Source organism: Phyllostomus hastatus, unplaced genomic scaffold (genome assembly GCF_019186645.2).
Source record: "Phyllostomus hastatus isolate PE091 unplaced genomic scaffold, TTU_PhHast_1.1 phas_scaffold_78, whole genome shotgun sequence".
Taxonomy (NCBI): domain Eukaryota; kingdom Metazoa; phylum Chordata; class Mammalia; order Chiroptera; family Phyllostomidae; genus Phyllostomus; species Phyllostomus hastatus.
Window position 1 is genome coordinate 89,788,395 of NW_025334041.1, and position 19,600 is coordinate 89,807,994.

Sequence of the window (19,600 nt, forward strand, 5' to 3'; positions counted from 1 at the left end):
GCTGAAGTAACGAACTGCTTATAAAACAGTAATCAAAATCAATAGATTTACAAAATACATACATTTCATAAACATCAGCAATAATCAGCTGGAAAGTAAAATGGGAAAATGAGGCCATTTAACTAAGCACAAAAATATACACTACCGGAAAGTGACTGTAGTAAGAAACATGTGTTCCATGTGTAAAGCAAGCTACAGTACTTAACCAACGAATATATACAAGAAGTGGGTAACTGGTGAAGAAAGCTGCATTCTTGGGTAGAAAGTTTCAACATTGCAAAAACTAATTAGTTTTTAATGGACTTCAACTCAAAAATCCCAACAGTGCTTTTTGTGAGGGGAGAGAAGTGCAGGGAAATAACCTAAACACATCTTAAGGAAAATACACACAACAGATAAAATATTTCTCTCTAGCACAAGGGTGGAGACTGGACTGATTGAGTCCTGTCTCTGACATTCAGAGCTTGGGGGATCCATACAAATCACTTTTCTTTATGGCTTCTTTGTCGCACTGGTGAAAAGGACTCATCTTCATCACTGTATGCCACAGCATCCAATGAGACAATGTATGGGGGTGGGAAAAAGTGGGTTTATAGTTGTGAGTACATGAAACACAGTTTATTCTTGTATTATTATTTATTAATTATTATATTATTTAGCCATATGAACAACTGTAAACCTATGTTCATCCACCTCTGTATATGAAAGTGTCCTGTAAAATTCCAAATAGAGACACAAATGTTAGTTATTATTCACTTTCAAAATTAGATAAATGGAACAGTAATAAGACTCTGAGGTCATATAATATATGCACACTTAGCACTCACTGCTCAAAAGAGGATTGGCCAGCATATAGTGAAGCAAATAAAAGCTGAACTAGTTCAAGGAACAGATGAGTTTTTAGGAAGTGAGGAAGAGGTCTATCAAGGTGCATTAATAGACAAGTTTTACAAACACAGCTGTCGGTATGAAAGAAAGGACAGTAAAAAAAGTAGTGCATTATTTTAAAGCTACTTAAAGTTATACTTCACTGAGCATTTACTATGTACTAAACACCATAGAAGATTTATTTCACAAGGAGTCTATAAAAGCATTATTTATTATTCCTGTTTTAGAGATAAGGTTTTATAGGTAAAAATGGAGAGCTAGAATGAAAAGCAGGCTAGTTTGACTACAGAATCCTCAACAAACTGCTTAACAATCACAATAAACTGCTTCTATATAGAACTTTGATCTTTGCAAAACACTTTCATATCAGCTTCCTCATTTGAGCTAGTCAGCAACTCTATGTAAGTGGACTAATTCTTACACTAATAATCTAGATGAAAAACTGAGTCACCAGGAGATTACCTGGTTGCACATCAGAATTTCGAGTGGAGCACTGTATAGTTACAGATTCCTAGCCCCTCCTCTGAAACCCATTAAATCAAAATATCTAGGGATGACATCCTGGAGTCATTCTTAAACAGTTGTACAACTGGGACTTCCTGTCAAGAAGGCGGCGTAGGCAGACATAGCTCACCTCTTCGTACAACCACATCAAAATTACAACTAAAATATAGAACAACCATCACTCAAACTCACCAGACATTGAGTTGAATTGTAAGTCTGACAACTACAGAATTAAAGAAACCGCATCCATCCAGACTGGTAGTTGGGGTGCAGACACATAATGGGCTGGTCCCTCACCTACATGTGTTGGATAAAAATTTGGGAGGAATATTTGGGGGCAAGTAGTCCCAGCCCTATACCAGGCCCCCCAACTCAGGGTTCCAGTGCCAAGAAGATAAGTCCCCACAACTTCTGGCTGCAAAACCCAGCAGGGATTGAATTGGTGAAAGAAACTTCTGGAGCCCCAAGCAGTTCCTCTTAAAGAACACACATGCACAGACTCACTACCTCTGAGCTACAGCACCAGGGTAGCAGCTTGAAAGTCACTAGTGGCATGAAGGGAGGAACTGAAGTGTCTGGCATCAAAGAGAACAGAAGCCATTGTCCCTTTTCTAAACCCATCCTCAACAGAGCCACAGAACTAGCAAGCTGGTGCCATATCTGAGACTCCATCAACCTGGCTAATGCAGTTTGACCTGCCTTGGAGATCCCCAGACACTCTGCCCCATCAACACCCAAGGTGCTTTTCCATATGAATGGCTGGTCTTGGCTCATGCTCCACGACTTCCTAAATCCTATCAAACAAGAAACAGCTGGTCTCAGTGAGCCCCAGGCCTGGCACTAGCAGCAGCCAGCCTAGATTCACAGCTTGGCTTCATCTGGAAATGTCTAAGCCAAGGGACTGGTAAGAAATATTCAAAGTCATGAAAAGCAGGGACCTACAGCCAGATAAAAAGCTACCCAGACAAGAAAAAACTAAAGGAGTTCATCATCACTAAACCATTATTATATGAAATGTTAAAGGGACTTATTTAAGAAAAAGAAGATCAAAACTATGAAAAATAAAATGGCAATAAATACATATCAACCATTGAATGTTAAAAACAAACTAAGCAAACAAAAAAAAAACCATAGACAAAATCATGGATAGACACCTTTTTGACAGTTGCCAGATAGGAGAGGGGTGTGGGGGAATGGGTGCAGAGGTGAGGGGATTAAGAAGTACAAATAGGTAGTTACAGTCTAGCCATGGGGATGTAATGTACAGTATAGTAAATGGAGTAGCCAAAGAACTTATATGTATGACCCATGGACATGAACACTGGTGGGGGAATCATATGAGGGAGCGGAGGGGGCTGGATGGAGGTGGGCAAAGGGGAAAATCAGTATAACTATAATAGCATCATCAATAAAATATTAAAAATAAAAATAAAAAATAAAACCTTGCCCAGCTGATTCTCAAGCAGCTACACTGGGATTCCCTAGATCAATGGTTCTCAAAGTGTCGGGTCCAACCAGCAGCATTCGAATCATTACTCGTCAGAATCTGGGGTTTATACACTCTCCAGAGGCCCTTAGGTATACCATGGTTTGAGAATCACTGATCTAGATGAAAAGAGGTGACCTAGTGTAGTGATGAAGACAACAGACCTGCAAGCCTGTCAGCCTACATCGAATCTCGCCTCTGCCACTTCCTAGCTTAGGCAACTACTTAATGTCCCTGGCCTTGGTTTAAACTTGTTAGATGAAGATGATTGTTTTTCCTTCACAGCATTATTATGAGGAATAAATGAGTTAGAATTAGTAAAGAACTAAAAATAGTATCTAACAGAGAGTAACAGCTTAGATAAAAATTAAGGTTCTTGCCTAGGATTAAAGCTATGAATGAAGTGAGAGAGTGAAGCAGCAGCTCAGGAAACGAGATCCTTGGGAAGCAGCAGTGGCAGGGGTGTCGATCTGGAACATGAGGCCCACAACCCCACTCACACATCCTAAATAACTGGGGAGAGTGTGAAGGACAATTTGAACAAGCCACCCGCCAGAAGCCTGGATCCTGCCCTGACTTATAGAAGCTTAGAAGAGCACTGAACCACCTAAGTCCTAGCTGTGTGGCCTCAGGGAATTCACTCAACGCCTCTGGGCTTCAGTTTTCTCGGTGGGAACAACTGAGATAATAGTAATAACCTGACTTGCTCCATGGAATGGGTAAGAATCAAGTAGAGTTATTAGATGTTGTTATGTGTTTTAAAAGTCAAAGGTCTTAGGCAAGTGCTCAGGATTATTATAGCATCCTCTCCCAGTCTAAGCATCTTTTGACATTGCAATTAACTCTTTCTAGTCTGGAGCATTGAGATGATCCAGTATGAGAAGATGAATGGTAACTCTGAATTCTAGAATTTCTTTTTTTTTAAATTGTCAAGTTATTTTATTTTATTTTAAATTTTATTGTATTTTTTTTCATTACCATTTAGTCCTCTTATGCCCCCTTACCCCAGCAATCACCACTCTGTCATCCATGTGCATGAGTCCTTTTTTCTTTTTACTAAATCCCTCCACCCCTTAACCCCAGAATTTTACACTACAGTTGCTTACCTCAAAGTCCCAGAGCTATTGAATTTAGCCATCAGCATGGGGCTGGCCAGGCCAGAGGGGTTGCCTAGTATAGCAGGTTGGCCTAGGGTATGAACAAATACATGAAATACTTAAGATACATTTTTTAGAATCTTGATAAACCAGATAACTTTTATAACAGCCACAAAGGGAAGCTTCATTTTTAAATATCTTATTGAAAGGCCTTTAAAAATATATAACCAAGTGCTTAGAGTATGCAATTACCTGAGGTCTCTTCCAATCCAGATCTGGCTGCATGACTTTTCTAGAACAGAGCAGGCAGGGCAAAGCCCAGGGAGATCAGTTGCTACCACAATCTTTGCTCTCTTGGTAGATGATGACAAGCACTCTTGCTATCCACGGACTCGGAAGCTGTGGAGCTGCCCCCAGCACCGCTGGCTTCTGTCCTCTCTCTGAGGAAATTGCAGATGTCTGGTGCCCTTCCTTTGTGTCCTTCATCCAGCCCTTTAAGCTATTGCTGGGCACCACGCATTTGTGCTATACCTGCACTCAACCATAGACTGATCTTTCTGCTTGGATGACTCCATGCTCCAGAGAGCTTGAGAACAGTCACTTAGCAGAGACACAGCTGGCTTCTTTGTGTGCTGACTTCCAGGAGCTCAGACAGGAGAAGCACCTACTGGCATTTTGCTTCATCATTACTTCAGGGCCCAGCCTGCTTGGCCTACTGTGATTAGATCACCTCCCCTGTGCTCCCCTGCCAGGTGTGTGCCCATGCGGGTGCCTCTAGCCATCCCTTGACTGTGCAAAGACCATTGCATTCTGGGGAGAGCAGATCCAACCACAGGGCTGGCAAACACATCTCTGTATCCTAACTCAACTTACATCAGGCTTCAGTGGCCTCCTGTAGGGTCATTTCCTAGTTTCCTTCCTTTACCTGGGGATCAAGCTAATGTTCCTGTTTATAAATGAAGCTAGAGAGTATAAACAGGAACTATATGTCTGCTTCTCCAATCTGAATGAAGTTTTAAATTTGCTGCCTTGTAGGTTTTTGAAGAATCCAATCTAATTAGACTGGAAATGAAAATGATTTTCAATGCCTGAAACACTCATTAAATTTCTATGATCCTGGAAACCCGAAAGGGGCTGCAAGTAATGGCAGGCCCAGCCCAGCATCTACCCATCCCACCCGGCCCCTTCTTATGCCACTTCCCCCACACCTACAGCTTCAGCTCCATGGAACCCAAAGGAACAATTCTGGTTTTAGAAAAATGTAATTTAAACAGTATTCCAAAACATCATTCACTTCTACCGTGGTTCCTCACTTATGTCCCTGTGTCCAAGGTAGGGCACTTTGCTTATTTCCAAGACCCAGACCCTACTGGGCCCTACATGAGGTATCTGGGCCTCTGCCTGAGGTTGTTCCCCAGGCCTGTTAGGCCCCGCCCACCCCTGTTGCTTTTCTTCCTCCTCTCAACAGTGGTCCTGCTCCTGAACCTGAGTCCAGCTGGGGCCCTAGTTTCTAAAAGACTTCCCTGGATTATGGGGTCTTCTCCACTTGACACTTTGCCATACCAGTCACAACCCATTGTTGCCTTCTTCTGATGCCATATTTTATACACCAACCTGGAATTCCTAGCACTTACTTGATCTATTCTAGTAGATGGCTCAAATTTTAGTCCTGGCCTCTGCCAGGCTGTCCTCTCTCATTGCTGTAAAATGGGTCACACCCCATCATACTCTAAGACAGAGCAGTAGAGTATAGGCTTGAACGTTAGGCCTCCTGAGCAATCATGGACAAAGCTTCATTTTTGAAGAGATTCGCTATGGCACAATGTAGGCCCAGGAGAGATGATGAGAAGTAAATTAATGAATGGAACTTGTTTGCCCATGAGAGACTCTTGATTACTTAATGAAGCCAGGTGGGTACTGGAAATATTGGGGGAACACTTTATAAAGTATATGATTTTCTAACCACTATGCGGTACAGCTGAAACAAATACAAAATAATATTGACTGCAAACTGTAATTGAAAAAATTTTAAAAATAAAAAAACAAGCTCAGGTATCACTGTGTGTCTCAAAAGAATCCTTTGGCTGGTATTACACGGAGAGGGCAGCCCCGTGTGTAGACAGGGATGCACTGCTCGGGCTGCTCAACCAGCCTCCAGATTGCAGGTCTCCTTGAGGACAGTCGACCTAACAGACAAGCCAAACTCATCCAGACAAAGGACTCAGGCACCTGGGCCGCGGCCTAAGATAGGGCAGAGACCCTCCCACTTCACAAATAAAGCCTGTCCAAAGGGAGGGAGACCGGGAAGTAGACAAAATCTCACCCCAACCAGATGGGCGGCGGTATAACATTGGAAGGACAGGAGAGCCAGGAAACCTTTCTTAATAAAAAAAAAGAGAACAATTGACTAGAAAAAAGTAGCCCAGCCAGTCTCTAAAACTAGTGTCAGAAAGCTCCTCCTCCAGCCACTCTCGCTCTTACTGTTGAGCTGCAGAACAATGGGAATAGGAGGCAAAGCAAGGGGAGAGTTTTCACACAGGTCTAAGAGCCTCCAAAGCTGTGGGCAGGGGGATTGAGAGGCATCTAAAGCTGCCAGACTGCTGCACGTTAATCCTGGTGATAAGCAAGCTCTCGAGAGAAGAAGATTCCAAGGCCTGCTCTGCTTTCTTTCAACTCTAGTCAGAGGAGAGGGTGGGCAGCAGAGGGAAGGGAAGCTGGATTCTTTCTGTTCTCTGGCCAGAGAGAACTTTCTTTAGGCATTTTGAGAGAGCCATCAGTCAAGAAGTCAGAAACAGCCAAAGTGCTAATAACAGCAGAGACTGCTCTCCCCTCAGTGGTCATGGGCATGCCCAGACTCTGAGAGACACCTCCTTGTACAGGGTGACCAGATAAAATTCAGAATAGCCAGTGAAATTTGAATTTCAGATACACAATGCATAATTTTTCAGTATAAGTGTGTGTCCCATGCTTATACTTGGGGACATGCTTATACTTTTAAAAATTGTGTTGTTGGTTTGAAATTCAGATTTCACTGAGGGCTTTATATTTTTATTTGCTAATCCTTGCAATATTTTCACAAGCAGATGGCTCACCCAGCCCCAGAGGCATTTGATGATGTGACCAGCACAGAAAAGAGGACTCTAGACCACGACGGGGTGTGAAATCATAAACACTCCTGCTTCTGAGGAAACATACCTGCTGGATCTGCTCCCCTCTCCTTTCCACCAGTCCAACCTTCTCCATTCCTCACTCCCTATAGTTCCTGCCCCTCTCCCTGACCACTCCTCCCACAAGGAGACGGATGACCTGACTTGACTTCAGGGCTACATGCAGGACTGCAGTTTTCTCCAATGATGCCAAGTGTGCATTTTGATTTTTCAGTTCTCAAAGACAAAAATCTTTCTACTTCTACCGTGTTCCTCCTAAATACATGCAACCCACAGCTCAAGGGCTTGGCATATTGTGAGGGTTTAGTGGTCAATTTAGGAGTGTTCCAAAGTAAAGGAACCTTAGAGGCCACCTAGTCTCACTCCCAAATTTTGCCAATAGGGAGACTGAGACCCAGAGAACTGAAAGGACTTACCCAGAAACTTGACCCCTGTAAGTGGAGAGGGAGGCAGCCAGGTTCTGATTTACTGGCTTCACTGTGGAACTTTCTACTGTATCCGTGCCTGGCACAATACACCATAAACACAGTCATTCTCAGGAAATATTTAAGTGAACTAATGAATGAATGAACAAACTAATGAAATCAGTGCCCAGTGAAGACTTGCTAATTGTATGGGGGCTCTTTCTTAGGGGAACTTCTGGGTTTCTGAAATCGTCAGTGTAAGCGCCGAAATCCAACCATCCCTCCAGTAGAGATGTTCTGAGAGCAGAGGAGCGGCATGAATGTCATTTCCTGCCACTGGACAAGGCTGGGTAAGTCTGGGCTGAGTTGGGAGGTAATGAAACACACCCTCCTTACTGGGCCAAAGGCTACTCTAAATTGCTACATGTGTAACCACGGAAACTCAAAGGAAAAAGCTATTTTAAACTACTTTAGCTATCTATGTGACCTTTAACAAGGTAATAATTGCTCCAACCTTTGGATTTCTCATCTGTCAAAAACATAAATAACACAAAAAGTTACCAATACAGGGATAAAATAAATATCATTTCATCCTGCCAGATCCCTGCCAGATTGCTAGGAAGTGAACAGTTTTTGGAAATGGCCTTGTGTGTTTTAGTAGGCCATTGATTCTCCAAGGGTGGTCTACAGCAGCAGCATCAGAAGTATCACCTGAGAACTTGTTAGAAATGCACATTCTAGGGCTTCAAGGCAGACTTACTGAATTAGAGGCTCTAGGGTTTAGATCTGGTAATCAGTGTTCTAACAAACCCATCCAGCACTTCTCATGCACAGTCAGGTTTCAGAGCCACTGTGCTAGGCTGGTGTTTCCAAGTGTATGATCCATGTACCACACACAACAAAAATACTCCGAGTTCTTATTAAAATTGCAAATTTCTAGACCCTACCCCAGGCTTGCTAAATCAAAACCTCTGGTGAGGGAGCATGAGAATCTCCTTTCTAAACATGCCACCCAGGTGACCCTGATGAACAATTTGACAATGGTGTTGAAGTAGCAATTGATGGCACTTCAGCATTTGTGGAGGTCACATCAGAATTCCTGTTTCCTCTTCTTCATGACCCTGGACACTTGGCTGGAGGTACAGTGACTAACCAATGCCAGTTGGCTCTAGAGGAGCGGTTCTATGGCTGTGTGGTTACCCAATCACGTTGGGAGAACCCGATTAGTCAGTGACCGATGAGAACAGGCCTCACTACCCAACCTGCTCTCCTAACCTGGAATGGCTTAGAATAGTCACCTGTCACCTTCTTTCTAGGGGTTGGGCCCAACTTGGTCTGACAAACATGATTTTTTAAAAAATGCATGCGCATGCACACATGCATACACACAGTAAAAAGAGTATACTAAAAATGGTTTTCTAGTGACATAAGTTCTCATCTGGTGAGAAATGGTCAAGGGAAGTCATAAAATATGCCCTCAGTGTTAATTCAACACAACTGATTACTTTCATGAAACCTGAAGGTACTGAGTGACAAGAAACTCAGCAAGAGTTTTAGACACCTTCTCTCTACTTCAGCACTTCATTGTTGGAATGTATTTTCTTTTTTTCCCCTTCAAACTGGCCATTTCTTAAAGGTAATGAAGTATGGTTATGACAACTCAGGTACATTCCCTACCTACAAATTCCCTCAACCCAAAGACAGAAATGCATATAGGGAGTCTATTCTAGTTTCAATAGGATAGAACTAGGATTATTTAAGCCATTTCTTGAAGGAACAGTAAAAAATGTTTTCCTCAGTATGCCTTGAAAAATTTACATGGATACTTGAAGTAGATTTTCTAGTCATTTCTGTTAAGTCTATAAGATCAATCACTGTGTCAATTCCAATTAAGGACAGACGTAACTAAGGTATAGTGTATTTAAAATCAAGAGAGCCCCAACTATCCAGTGCATGGTAGTATTAATTAAAAAGCAAGCTTTCCTTCTGCATGGCTAAAGAAAACAGCATTGAAATGAAAAGAGAACCAACCATATAAAAAATTATACTTGCCAATGATACCTTGGATAGGGTTTGATCTCCAAAATATATAAAGAACTCACATGACTCTACTCCAGGAAAACAAACAACCCAATTAAAAAATGGGCAAAGGACTTGAACAGACACTTCTCCAAGGAGGACATACGGAGGGTCCAGAGACATATGAAAGGATGCTCAGCATCACTAGCCATCAGAGAGATGAAAATTAAAACCACAATGAGGTACCACTTCACATCCATCAGAATGGCCATCATTAACAAATCAACAAACAAAAGTGTTAGAGAGGATGTGGAGAAAGGGGAACCCTAGTGTACTATTGGTGGGATTGCAGACTGGTGCAGACACTGTGGAAAACAGTATGGAATTTCCTCAGAAAACTAAAAACAGAACTGCCTTTTGATCTGGCAATTCCACTGCTGGTATTATACCCTAAGAATTCTGAAACACCAATTCAAAAGTACTTAGGTACTCCCATGTTCAGAGCACAATTTACAATAGCCAAGTGCTGGAAGCAACCTAAATGCCCATCAGTAAATGAGTGGATAAAAAACTGTGGTACATTTACACAATGCAATACTATGCAGCAGAAAGAAAGAAGGAGCTCCTACCCTTTGCACAGCATGGATGGAACTAGAGAGCATTATGCTAAGTGAAATAATCCAGGTGGTGAAAGACAAATACCATATGATCTCACCTTTAACAGGAACATAATCAACAGAACAAACAAGCAAGCAAAATACAACCAGAGACATTGAAATTAAGAACAAACTGATACCTCTGATACCTCTGGTTACTCCCCTCTGAGTAACCAGAGGGGAGGTGGGAGGAGATAATGGAGGGAAAAATGGGGAAGGGTTTTCAGGAACATGCATAAAGGACAGACACATGGACAAAGCCAAAGCGGAGTAGGAGCAAGGGTGGGAAGTGGGGATGGCTGGGGTGGGGGGAGTAGTGGGAGGAAAATTGAGACAACTGTACTTGAACAACAACAGGAAAAAAAATTAATAAAATAAAGAAGAAGAAAATAAAGGCAAGCTTTCTCTTAAAGCAAAAACACCAAAACAAAATGAAATGAAAACAAACAAAAACAAAAATAAAACCCTATCATGGAGGTTCAACTCATAAAACATCATTACAGAGACATTTGCGAAACACTGACTCCTGCAGAAACAGAAAGGGCTTCTTTATTGCTTTCTACGTAGCTTCCTTTTGTAAATGTTCTGAGTAGTAAGTAGCCAAACTCAAATGCTATCTTCCACTTGGGGCCTATGTCCAACTCTCATCTTGTAAAATAAAGTAAGAATGAGGGATTCGGGCTTGTCATAATGTATAGCACTGACTCAGAAGTCAATATTTGACATTCCAGGAAGTGCTCGCTTACTGGCAAGAACAGCACCTGGGCCCAGACTGCTGCAAAATGAAAGGTCACCAGTCAATTCCTGGTCAGGGTGCATGCCTGGGTTGCAGGCCAGGTCCCCCATTGGAGGGGGAATGAGAAGCAACTGATTGATGTTTCTCTCACATCGATGTTTCTCTCCCTCTCTTTCTTCTTCCCTTCCCCCTGTCTAAAAATAAATAAAATCTTTTTCTTAAAAAAAAGAACATCATCTGGAACTCACATTGGTTTTTAGCAGTTTGTGGAGTAGGTGTATTTTGTAAATAAGAACATAGATTGGAAACTATCACTCTAGGAAAGCCTTGAAACTCTTAAGGTTCCTTGAAGTAAGTCTATCACGATTAGTACTTATCTTCCTTTGGGAATGAGAAATGACAGAAACACTGGAATCAGTCATAGCAACAGAAGTAATAGTAGTCACCTTTATTGAGCATCTGCTGTCCAGTCTTGAAATCAAATGCACTGTTCAGGACAATCCTTAAGGTATTATTACTTATAGATAAACATAAAGTCTCAAGAAAAATAGATCATCTGCTCATAGACATGGGAGTTGAGCCCCAGTGTTCTACTGACATTCCTTTGATTCATTATACCCTGTTCTGGGCTGAATGTTGTGTCCACTCAAAATTCATTATGAAGTCCTAGCCCAATTTAATGGTATTTAGAGGTGTGGCCTTTGAGAGGCAATTAGGTTTAGATTATGTCCTGAGGCTGAGATGCTCATAATAGGATTAGTGTCCCTATGAAAACAGAAAGAGAGACAGAGACAGAGACAGAGACAGAGATAGAGACAGAGACAGAGGGAGTATCTTCCCAAAAGCACACACGGAGGAAAGGCCATGTGAGCACACAGTGAGAAGGCTGCTATCTACAAGCCAGGAAGCAGGCACTCACCAGACACTGAATTTGCCAGCACCTTGATCTTGGACTTCCCAACTTCCAAATGAGAAATAAATTTCTGTTGTTTAATCCACCCAGGCTATGGGATTTTGTTATAGAAGTTTGAATAGATTAAGACACACCTCCTTCCCTTTTTTGAACTATTGATGCTATATCATGATGAAGAATTTGCTAACAATGTTTTTCATGTCTGTTGTCTGTTGAATCCAAAGTCGAAACATCATTCATTCATTCATTCACTAAGGCATCTGTGTTGCCTTAGCACATTGGCTCAGGGTGAGCCCGAAGTCACTCAGAGGTACCACTCAGTGGTACAGCAGTAACTGTACCACTGTTACTGCCAATTGCTGGTTTGGAGTGTTTCAACAACATGTCATGTAACTGGGCAACTACCTCAAAGATCTCTTATTTAAATATAAGACTTCAGGATATAAATATCACTAGGCTGCCACTAGGTACCCAATGCCTTATTGCCGAGGCCAAAGAACAAGAACTCTTCTTGCTCAGAGAGGAAAAGGTATAAACGATTATGAACAAAGAATTCTATAATACTATATCTCCAGTCATCCTTTCCTGCATCTAATCCAGTAAATTGTGATAGGTTCTAAAAGTTTCTTCCTTTTTTCATCCCCAACCTCCTAAATGATAAAGTTATTCAACACAGACTTATTTTAGTGGAAATAGCACAGTTGTCATATAAGTGTAGATGGCATTTTATATCTTTAAGTGGAAAACTAACTGCTAAAGTCATGCTGGCCTAGACTTGTATAATTGGGCCCCAAAACAATGTTGGCAAAGGTACACATGGTGCTTGGCTTTTTTGCATCCCCAGTGCTATCCACTAACACCATATAGGTTTTATCTGGCTTAGTTTGGAGGGTCCCTAAAACTTAGCTCCTGACAGCCCTGTTGAATAGGGAAAGGAGATGGATAATTTAAAAGAGCACAGGAAAATAAACATAATACTAAGATAACTCCAGAGACATCCTTTCTGTTCTCTTTCAGAAAGCTCAAAAGCCAGAGTCAAGAAATAGTTTGTCTTGAGGCAGTGGAGAGAGAAAAAGACTCTTTCCTTCCCTTATGGTCGGTGTCTCTAGGCAAGACATAGCACAGAAACACAAAGTGGATCTGAGCTGGCTTCTTCCCCGCCTCCTCCATCCACAGCAGCATTTTTCACCCTGGAGTAATCTCTCAGATGGCTGGTGCTGAGGACTGTGCAGGTGATGTGGTTTTTCAGTGGAAACAGGAGGGAGTAAGAATGTCCTCCCCTGAAGTGTGTGGTCTCCCAGTCCCTGAGGCCATGTCCCCACCTGCTGCTGCCTCCCCTCTCCACTCCCTCCACATTCCCAGTGAGTCACTAAGGCCTTGGCTTGGGTGAACATTTAGATCTTGTTGTCTTATTAACATGAAAAAGCTCCCCAGGTGACTGTGACGTGCTTGAGTCCTCTTATCCACATATTTGAGCCACTGACCTAGTTTCTTGCCATCCCCGCGCCCCCCTCCCCCCGCCCCCAGAGAGATAAAGCAAGTTGCCCAAGATCACACAGCAAGGCACAGGGTGGGAAGAACCCAAGGACCCTGCTTCCCAGTTTTGTGTTATTTCTAACAAAACATTCCTCCCATTGTAAGAAAAGGGCTTTCAGCTATGCCAAACTGAGAATTAAGAATATAGAAAGAATATCCTGCAGGGTTCCAAGAAAGAAAAACAAAGAAACAAAAACAGATTAGATATTGGGTTTGCTTTCTCCTGCCACTGAGGCAATTGCAGCTGCTTACAGGGACCTGGGGAACTTAAGACGCAGCACTCTGGCAAGAATGCGGTCTGAGCATCCTCCTCTGGATGAAGAAATGGGTGGAACAGAGAGCCCCCAGAGGCTCCAGCCTTGAGAAGTCCCAGCTGGTTGACCAGAAAGCAAAGCCTTGGGATCATAAGTCCTTATCTAGTCCTCCAAAAATTTTGACCCACTTCCTACTCCCTCCTGACCATGATTGTCTATGAGGTTTTCCCACTGGAAAGAAATGCATCCAAATGTCACAGAGTGGAGCTAGAGAGGATTTTAATGTTTTCAAATATTTCTTGTATTTTCCAAGTTTTGTTCCGTGAACTTATATTGCTTTTATAATTTAAAAGAATTAAATTACTCTTTCAAAGTAAGAAGGCAATGGCTCCTAGCATAGTTCTTTGAAACAGTCTCCAGCCCTCAGCATTTTCCTGAGCTCTTCCTGTGCTCCATAGTGGCTGCATGATTGATGCCTCATCACACCTGAAGTGAAGGAGCCACAGGGCTGTGATGGAGCTAAAGAAACAGGGAAAGTAGTCTTTGTTGCTAGCTTGGTTTCTTTCTAGAAGATTCTTGTGAGGCTTTCATCTATCTACCTACTCCCTTCTCTATATTGAAACCCACTGACCCACTCTACACTGCCAGGTTGATGTCTCAAAAGGATCAATTAATTTCTGGTTTTCTTCCCTTTTCTATTTTTTTGAGGGGGTTCGTATATCTTTATTTTAAGCAAAGCTGTGAGTATTCAAATTGCACGGAATGTGAAACAGATGCCACAGCTAACTGGCCCTTCCTTGCAATTTGGCCCTCAAAACCATTTCAATCCTCCCTACTCCAAACTAAAAGCTGAAGTAAAGGGATGTAAACATCCAAGGAGGTGAAATTTTAGCAGCTATTTTCAACTTGAGGTAATAGTTTCTGGAGGTTCTGCAAGCGATTTATGTCATTTATAAGCACCTTCAACTGCCACTTGGCCCCCACAGGGGCAGAGATGGATCCAATTTCACGGAGGTGATGGCTCTTGTTGTGCAAGGGTTCCCTCCTGGAGCCAGTGTGATGCACTTTTCCTGGGATTTGACCGGCCTGGGGTAGAGCAGGGGAGGGCTGAGTGGTCCAGGGAGCTGCACATGAGACCCACAAGGACCCCATGCTCCCCACCCAGATCTGCAGAAAAACCTGTTTAGGCACCTGACAGTGTCCTAGTGCATGAGATGGACACCTGATCTGAGACTGGAGGGAGCCATGCAGGTTCTCTAAGGCAGCAGTCAGTCAGCCCCAGCCTATCCGCATTTTAGCACAGAGCCCAGCTACATGAATACCTCACTCAGTTCAGAAGGGATAATGACTTGGTAGCTTTTAAGGTTTTATTCTTTGCAGAGGGTAGGAAGGGTTGATGGGTCTGAAATTATTAACATGAATCAATCATCAACTGAATGGCCCACAAAAATAAGAACAGAGAACAGTCATAAAGGCAAGAGGCTTGAGATATGAATTCTTTTGCCATATTCTTCCAGAGAGAGCCTACATGCAGCAGAAAACATTCTCTCTTGGAGTCAGCCTAAATTTAAATTTTTGAACTCTGTTGACAAAATACCAAAGGACCGTTTTTAAAATATCCCTTGGCCAGAACCTCATAACTAATAATACCAGTTTTTGACACCTGTCATGCACACTGTGCCAGGAATAATTATAAGTGCTTAGGAACAATATCTTATTTATTTATTCCTCTGATATAGGTATTAGACCCACTTTATAGATGGGAAAACAGAGGCTTCCACAGGCAGAGAAACTTAACACAGAAAACAAGCTACAGAACTCCTGCTCCTTTAATTGCCCCAGCTTGCCCATTTCCAAGAGCCTCATCAGGAAAATTAAGTGGCTGCTTCCAGCAGGTCTTTCAGAAGGCACCACGCTCTCAGGCCCAATGATCATGGGTCCCAGTCCCCTATGCAGGGCACCCATCTTTTATCTCCAGTAAAACTGTGTTCTCGCTTGCCCGTGATTCCTGCTCTCCATAATACATCCAGTCATCCTCATCTGAACAACATACTGGAGCGTGGCAAGTTGAAGCCACAGCCACATGAGGAACCGACGGAGGATGTGCAAAAGCAAATTGTCACTAATTTTAATGCGTGGTTAATGCAAGTGGGGAGTGTGGTCAGAGTGGACTCCTCCTGCTTTTCTGGAAAATACCCTTCCACAGCAATTGTTTTTTAAGTGTTATTTCTGATTAGTTACATGTTATTTCCTCCCTCCTTGCCTTTCTCTGTCTTTCTCTCCCCCATTCCTTCTTCCTTCTTCATTATAGGTACCATAATCTTCCCTGCCCCTCTCTCTGTATCTTAATTTTTCAGCTTATGTACTGTTGGAAACAATTAGGAAAGATGAACACGTATGTGGTTAATATGGTCTAAAACTCTCCCAACGCTGGGAAGACGCATCACCACCTGTGTTCCAGCTTCGGCATGTGCTTGGCAGCAAATTGCCAGACCCGGAGGTCATACTCAGGAAAGCAGAAACACATTACATTTTAATAATCACCTACCTTTTCAATAGCTTTGAGCTTTCAAATGTCACCTCCAGTTACTGGGAACTACAATCAACCTGCGAGCCCTCTCCCTTTCCACTCAGCAGCCAGAACAGCAGACGACTGGGGACAACTGTCAAAGGAAGAGGACCGATAAATATGAGTTGCAGGCTAGAAGCGATTCAGCAGAATCAAGCTCATCAACTTCCCAGCATGGATTTTATTTTATTCTAAATCAGATACTCATTAATGGGGAACATTCTTTGAATCATCATTTTATTTACACTGGAGAAATGCAAGACACATTGTCTGGCAGGGGATTGAAGGGGCCCTGACTGCGCAGTTGTAGGTACTGCCTTCTGCAGCCTCCTGGACTTTCATGCTCATGGAAAACACCCAGGCCAGATGCTCTCTAGTAACAAGTTAAAATGGCACTGGAAAGTAAACAATTTTCTTTGATTGAAAAAAAAAGGCATAAAGAACAAATGTGATTTCAGGGGAAAAAGTGAAAAATCTTACCTGCCTTAGATGTCAGAATGAAGCCATACAGATTGTGCTACTTAAAGGGGACCACAAGGGCTTGTGGAGGAGGCAAGTCATGTCCTGGTTTGAGACTGTGCCCGCCTCCTTGTTGTCCTACTAGGAAATGAAGTTCATGGGGACTCTTGCCCTCCTTTAAGGGCTGTGTCTTCCCAACTCCTGTCTAGAGATCAATGCACACTAGGTGCTCAATAAAAGTGTGTGAAGCAAATAAGCATTGGGTTTCTGGGAGATACCCTATTTTTGTTAAATGGTAGTCATATTTTAATTCAATTATAATCAACACCAAGCTAGTCTATAGACAAAAAAAAAATCCTCAGAGGGAGCTGTACATGTGCTTTGTATTTTCCATGGAGTTATAAAAATGAAGGCAGGCCAAGAAATCTCTGGCAAATCAGTTCACGGAATCTCCTACATGCCAACATCTACTATCCACTCTTTGAGGAAGCTGTGGTGTGTTCAGAGTTTTGAACTACCTCTCTTAATCCTATGCTTTACTTTTACAGCATTTTCCAGTTCTTGAAGTGTTAACCGTGATTACCTCATGTTACCCTGACATCAACTCAGTGAGGTAGGTGTTATTAGTATCCTTCCAGAAGAGAAAACTTATTAAAAAGCATTGCCTCTTTCAATAAGAAGTGACTTTCTTTCCACTGCAGCGTGACTTTCTCGGAGATACCTTTGGCCTAATTAGCAGCTCTCTCTTCTCCCGCCCCTGAGAGCTTTCCTTCCCTTGTCTTTCCTATCTTTGGCTAAAATGACTCCTTCTTAGGTGAACTCCTTTTTTTGCTTTTTAATGGGACACCTTGACCTAATCAGAAAAAGCCCTCTGACTCTCTAAAAATAAATGAATGTCTGACAAGAAAGAAAAAGCAGAAGGGAGGAGGAATGTTTCAGAACTTGAGGATTTTGGAGACCGACCCATGTGCAGATGGTATTTAATGTTCTCCAAACACCAAATGCTGGCTTCCATGCCTGGCTTCTTGTTGTCATTTCCTGGTCACTTTAAACTGACTTATCAAATTGGATAGATTCTTTGATACATATGTTGGTATTTTAAGTCCTGGTGGGAACAAGGCCTCCCATTTGTTTCAAGTTTTACTCTTAAGAAATGTTTTTTAAAACCCTGCTTAGAAAAGGAATCTCAGTCTAAACCCACAATGGCTTTGGTCTTCACCCAGTTCAACAAATGATGCCAACCACTGGGCTTCTTATTAAGAATGATTCCAGCTGACTCTGCTCTCCACAGGGGAGTTAGTTTAGATTCATGGAGGTGGCAGCCAGCAGACAGCTGGTAATACAAATTCTAGAAGTAGGACATTGAGATTTGGGTTATGAGGGTACCTAATAAACAACACCCCTCTTCTTCATGCAAGTTCTGAATCGAAAGAAATAAGAACAATGAGTTAATGTATTGAGGCTAAACCATCATCTTTGTTGAGGATACGACCCAGGGCAAGGTTGTAAACTGGGGTGAGAAGCAATCAGAAATGATAACCTTCTTCATGCCCCTTTATCTCTCTCTTCTAGACCCTGAACAGCAGGCCCAAGGCAAGTTTGGTCTTCAGAGCAAACACCTTCACCCACATTACTGGTCCCAAAGAAAAAGGAAGGAGGAAAACAGACCAGCAGAGCTTTATCCAGCCAAGAAACAAGAATCAGTGGCTGCTGCCCACCAGTTCTCAACTCCCTTCTGCTCCATGTGGGAAAATCACACAACCTTTCTGAGCCTCACTGTCCTCAGCTTAGAAAGGAGTGGCTGACCCAGTCTAGCTCTGAAATGCCATCCATGGTCAGCCCCAGCAGTGACCCTGATGAGGCCCAGGTACACTTGCTTTCTCCCTCAAGACATCAGTTGCCTTTGCTGAGGTTTATGGTCAAAAATCACACCCTGGGACGCACCAATCATCTCAGATGATGTGATTATGAGGGTGACTCGGTGTCTACCTGTCCCCATCACCAGAAAAATCACTCCAGGTGTGCAAAGTGGGAGCACCTCAGCCCACAAACAGGACTTACTCATCAACACTAGTCCCTGGGAATATTAGGACTGTCTGTTTCTTTAAGATCCTAGTATAATATTCAAGAACATTATGAAGATGATAATACAGCCAAGTGATAGAGAAAGATGAAAGAACAGAAATTGGGGGTCCTGCATTCTAATTTTGGTTTAATATTAACAAGCCATGTGACCTTAACATCTCTAGGTCTCTTTCTTCATGTACAAGATGATAAAATCAGCAGGTTTCAAACTTATTTTCCCTCTTTTAAAATGTAAAACCTGCCCTGGCTCAGTGGATTGAGTGTCAGCCTACCAACCAAAAGGTCACTGGTTTGATTCCTGGTCAGGGCACATGCCTGGGTTGTAGGCCAAGTCCCCAGTTGGGGTGCAGGAGAGGCAACCACACAATGGCGTTTCTCTCTCTCTCTTTCTCCTTCCTTCTTCTCTCACTAAAAATAAATAAAGTTTAAAAAATATATAAAACCTTACATGGAATATGAATACATAACAAGGATAAAAATAAATCTGCTCTGACAGAAGTGTGGGCAGAGAGGTTCAGACCCACCCCACTTGATTTTTCCCTGCCCTCTGAATATTAGCCAAACCCCCAACTGTGGCAGGCCCTGAGGCCTCACAAAGCACCCACCTGAAAGCAGTTTTCTCTATACCAGGCCACATGTGGGGCCAACGCTGCATTCTGATATCAGGTCCACTTGACAGCCTGCCCAACCCTCCTGAAGCCGTATCCCTGATAGTCCTCAGAAACTATTAAAGAAAAACTGAACAACGTGACTAACAGTCATGTGGGCCAGTTATCACAAGGCAGAATACAAAAGCCATAGGTTAAATATGCTGGGGTTTTCACAGC

At 42.6% G+C, this 19,600-nt stretch overlaps 1 long non-coding RNA gene across 1 annotated transcript in view; it reads right to left on the reverse strand.

The window, feature by feature from the left end:
* LOC123811767 overlaps nucleotides 1–19,600 on the reverse strand; it is a 166,601-nt gene that overhangs the window by 9,343 nt on the left and 137,658 nt on the right. Inside the window, exons 5-6 of the long non-coding RNA XR_006784438.1 lie at nucleotides 16,209–16,323; nucleotides 3,985–4,066 (exon numbers count right to left, since the gene is read on the reverse strand). This is a non-coding gene — a long non-coding RNA (uncharacterized LOC123811767). The remainder of the gene's footprint in view (nucleotides 1–3,984; nucleotides 4,067–16,208; nucleotides 16,324–19,600) is intronic.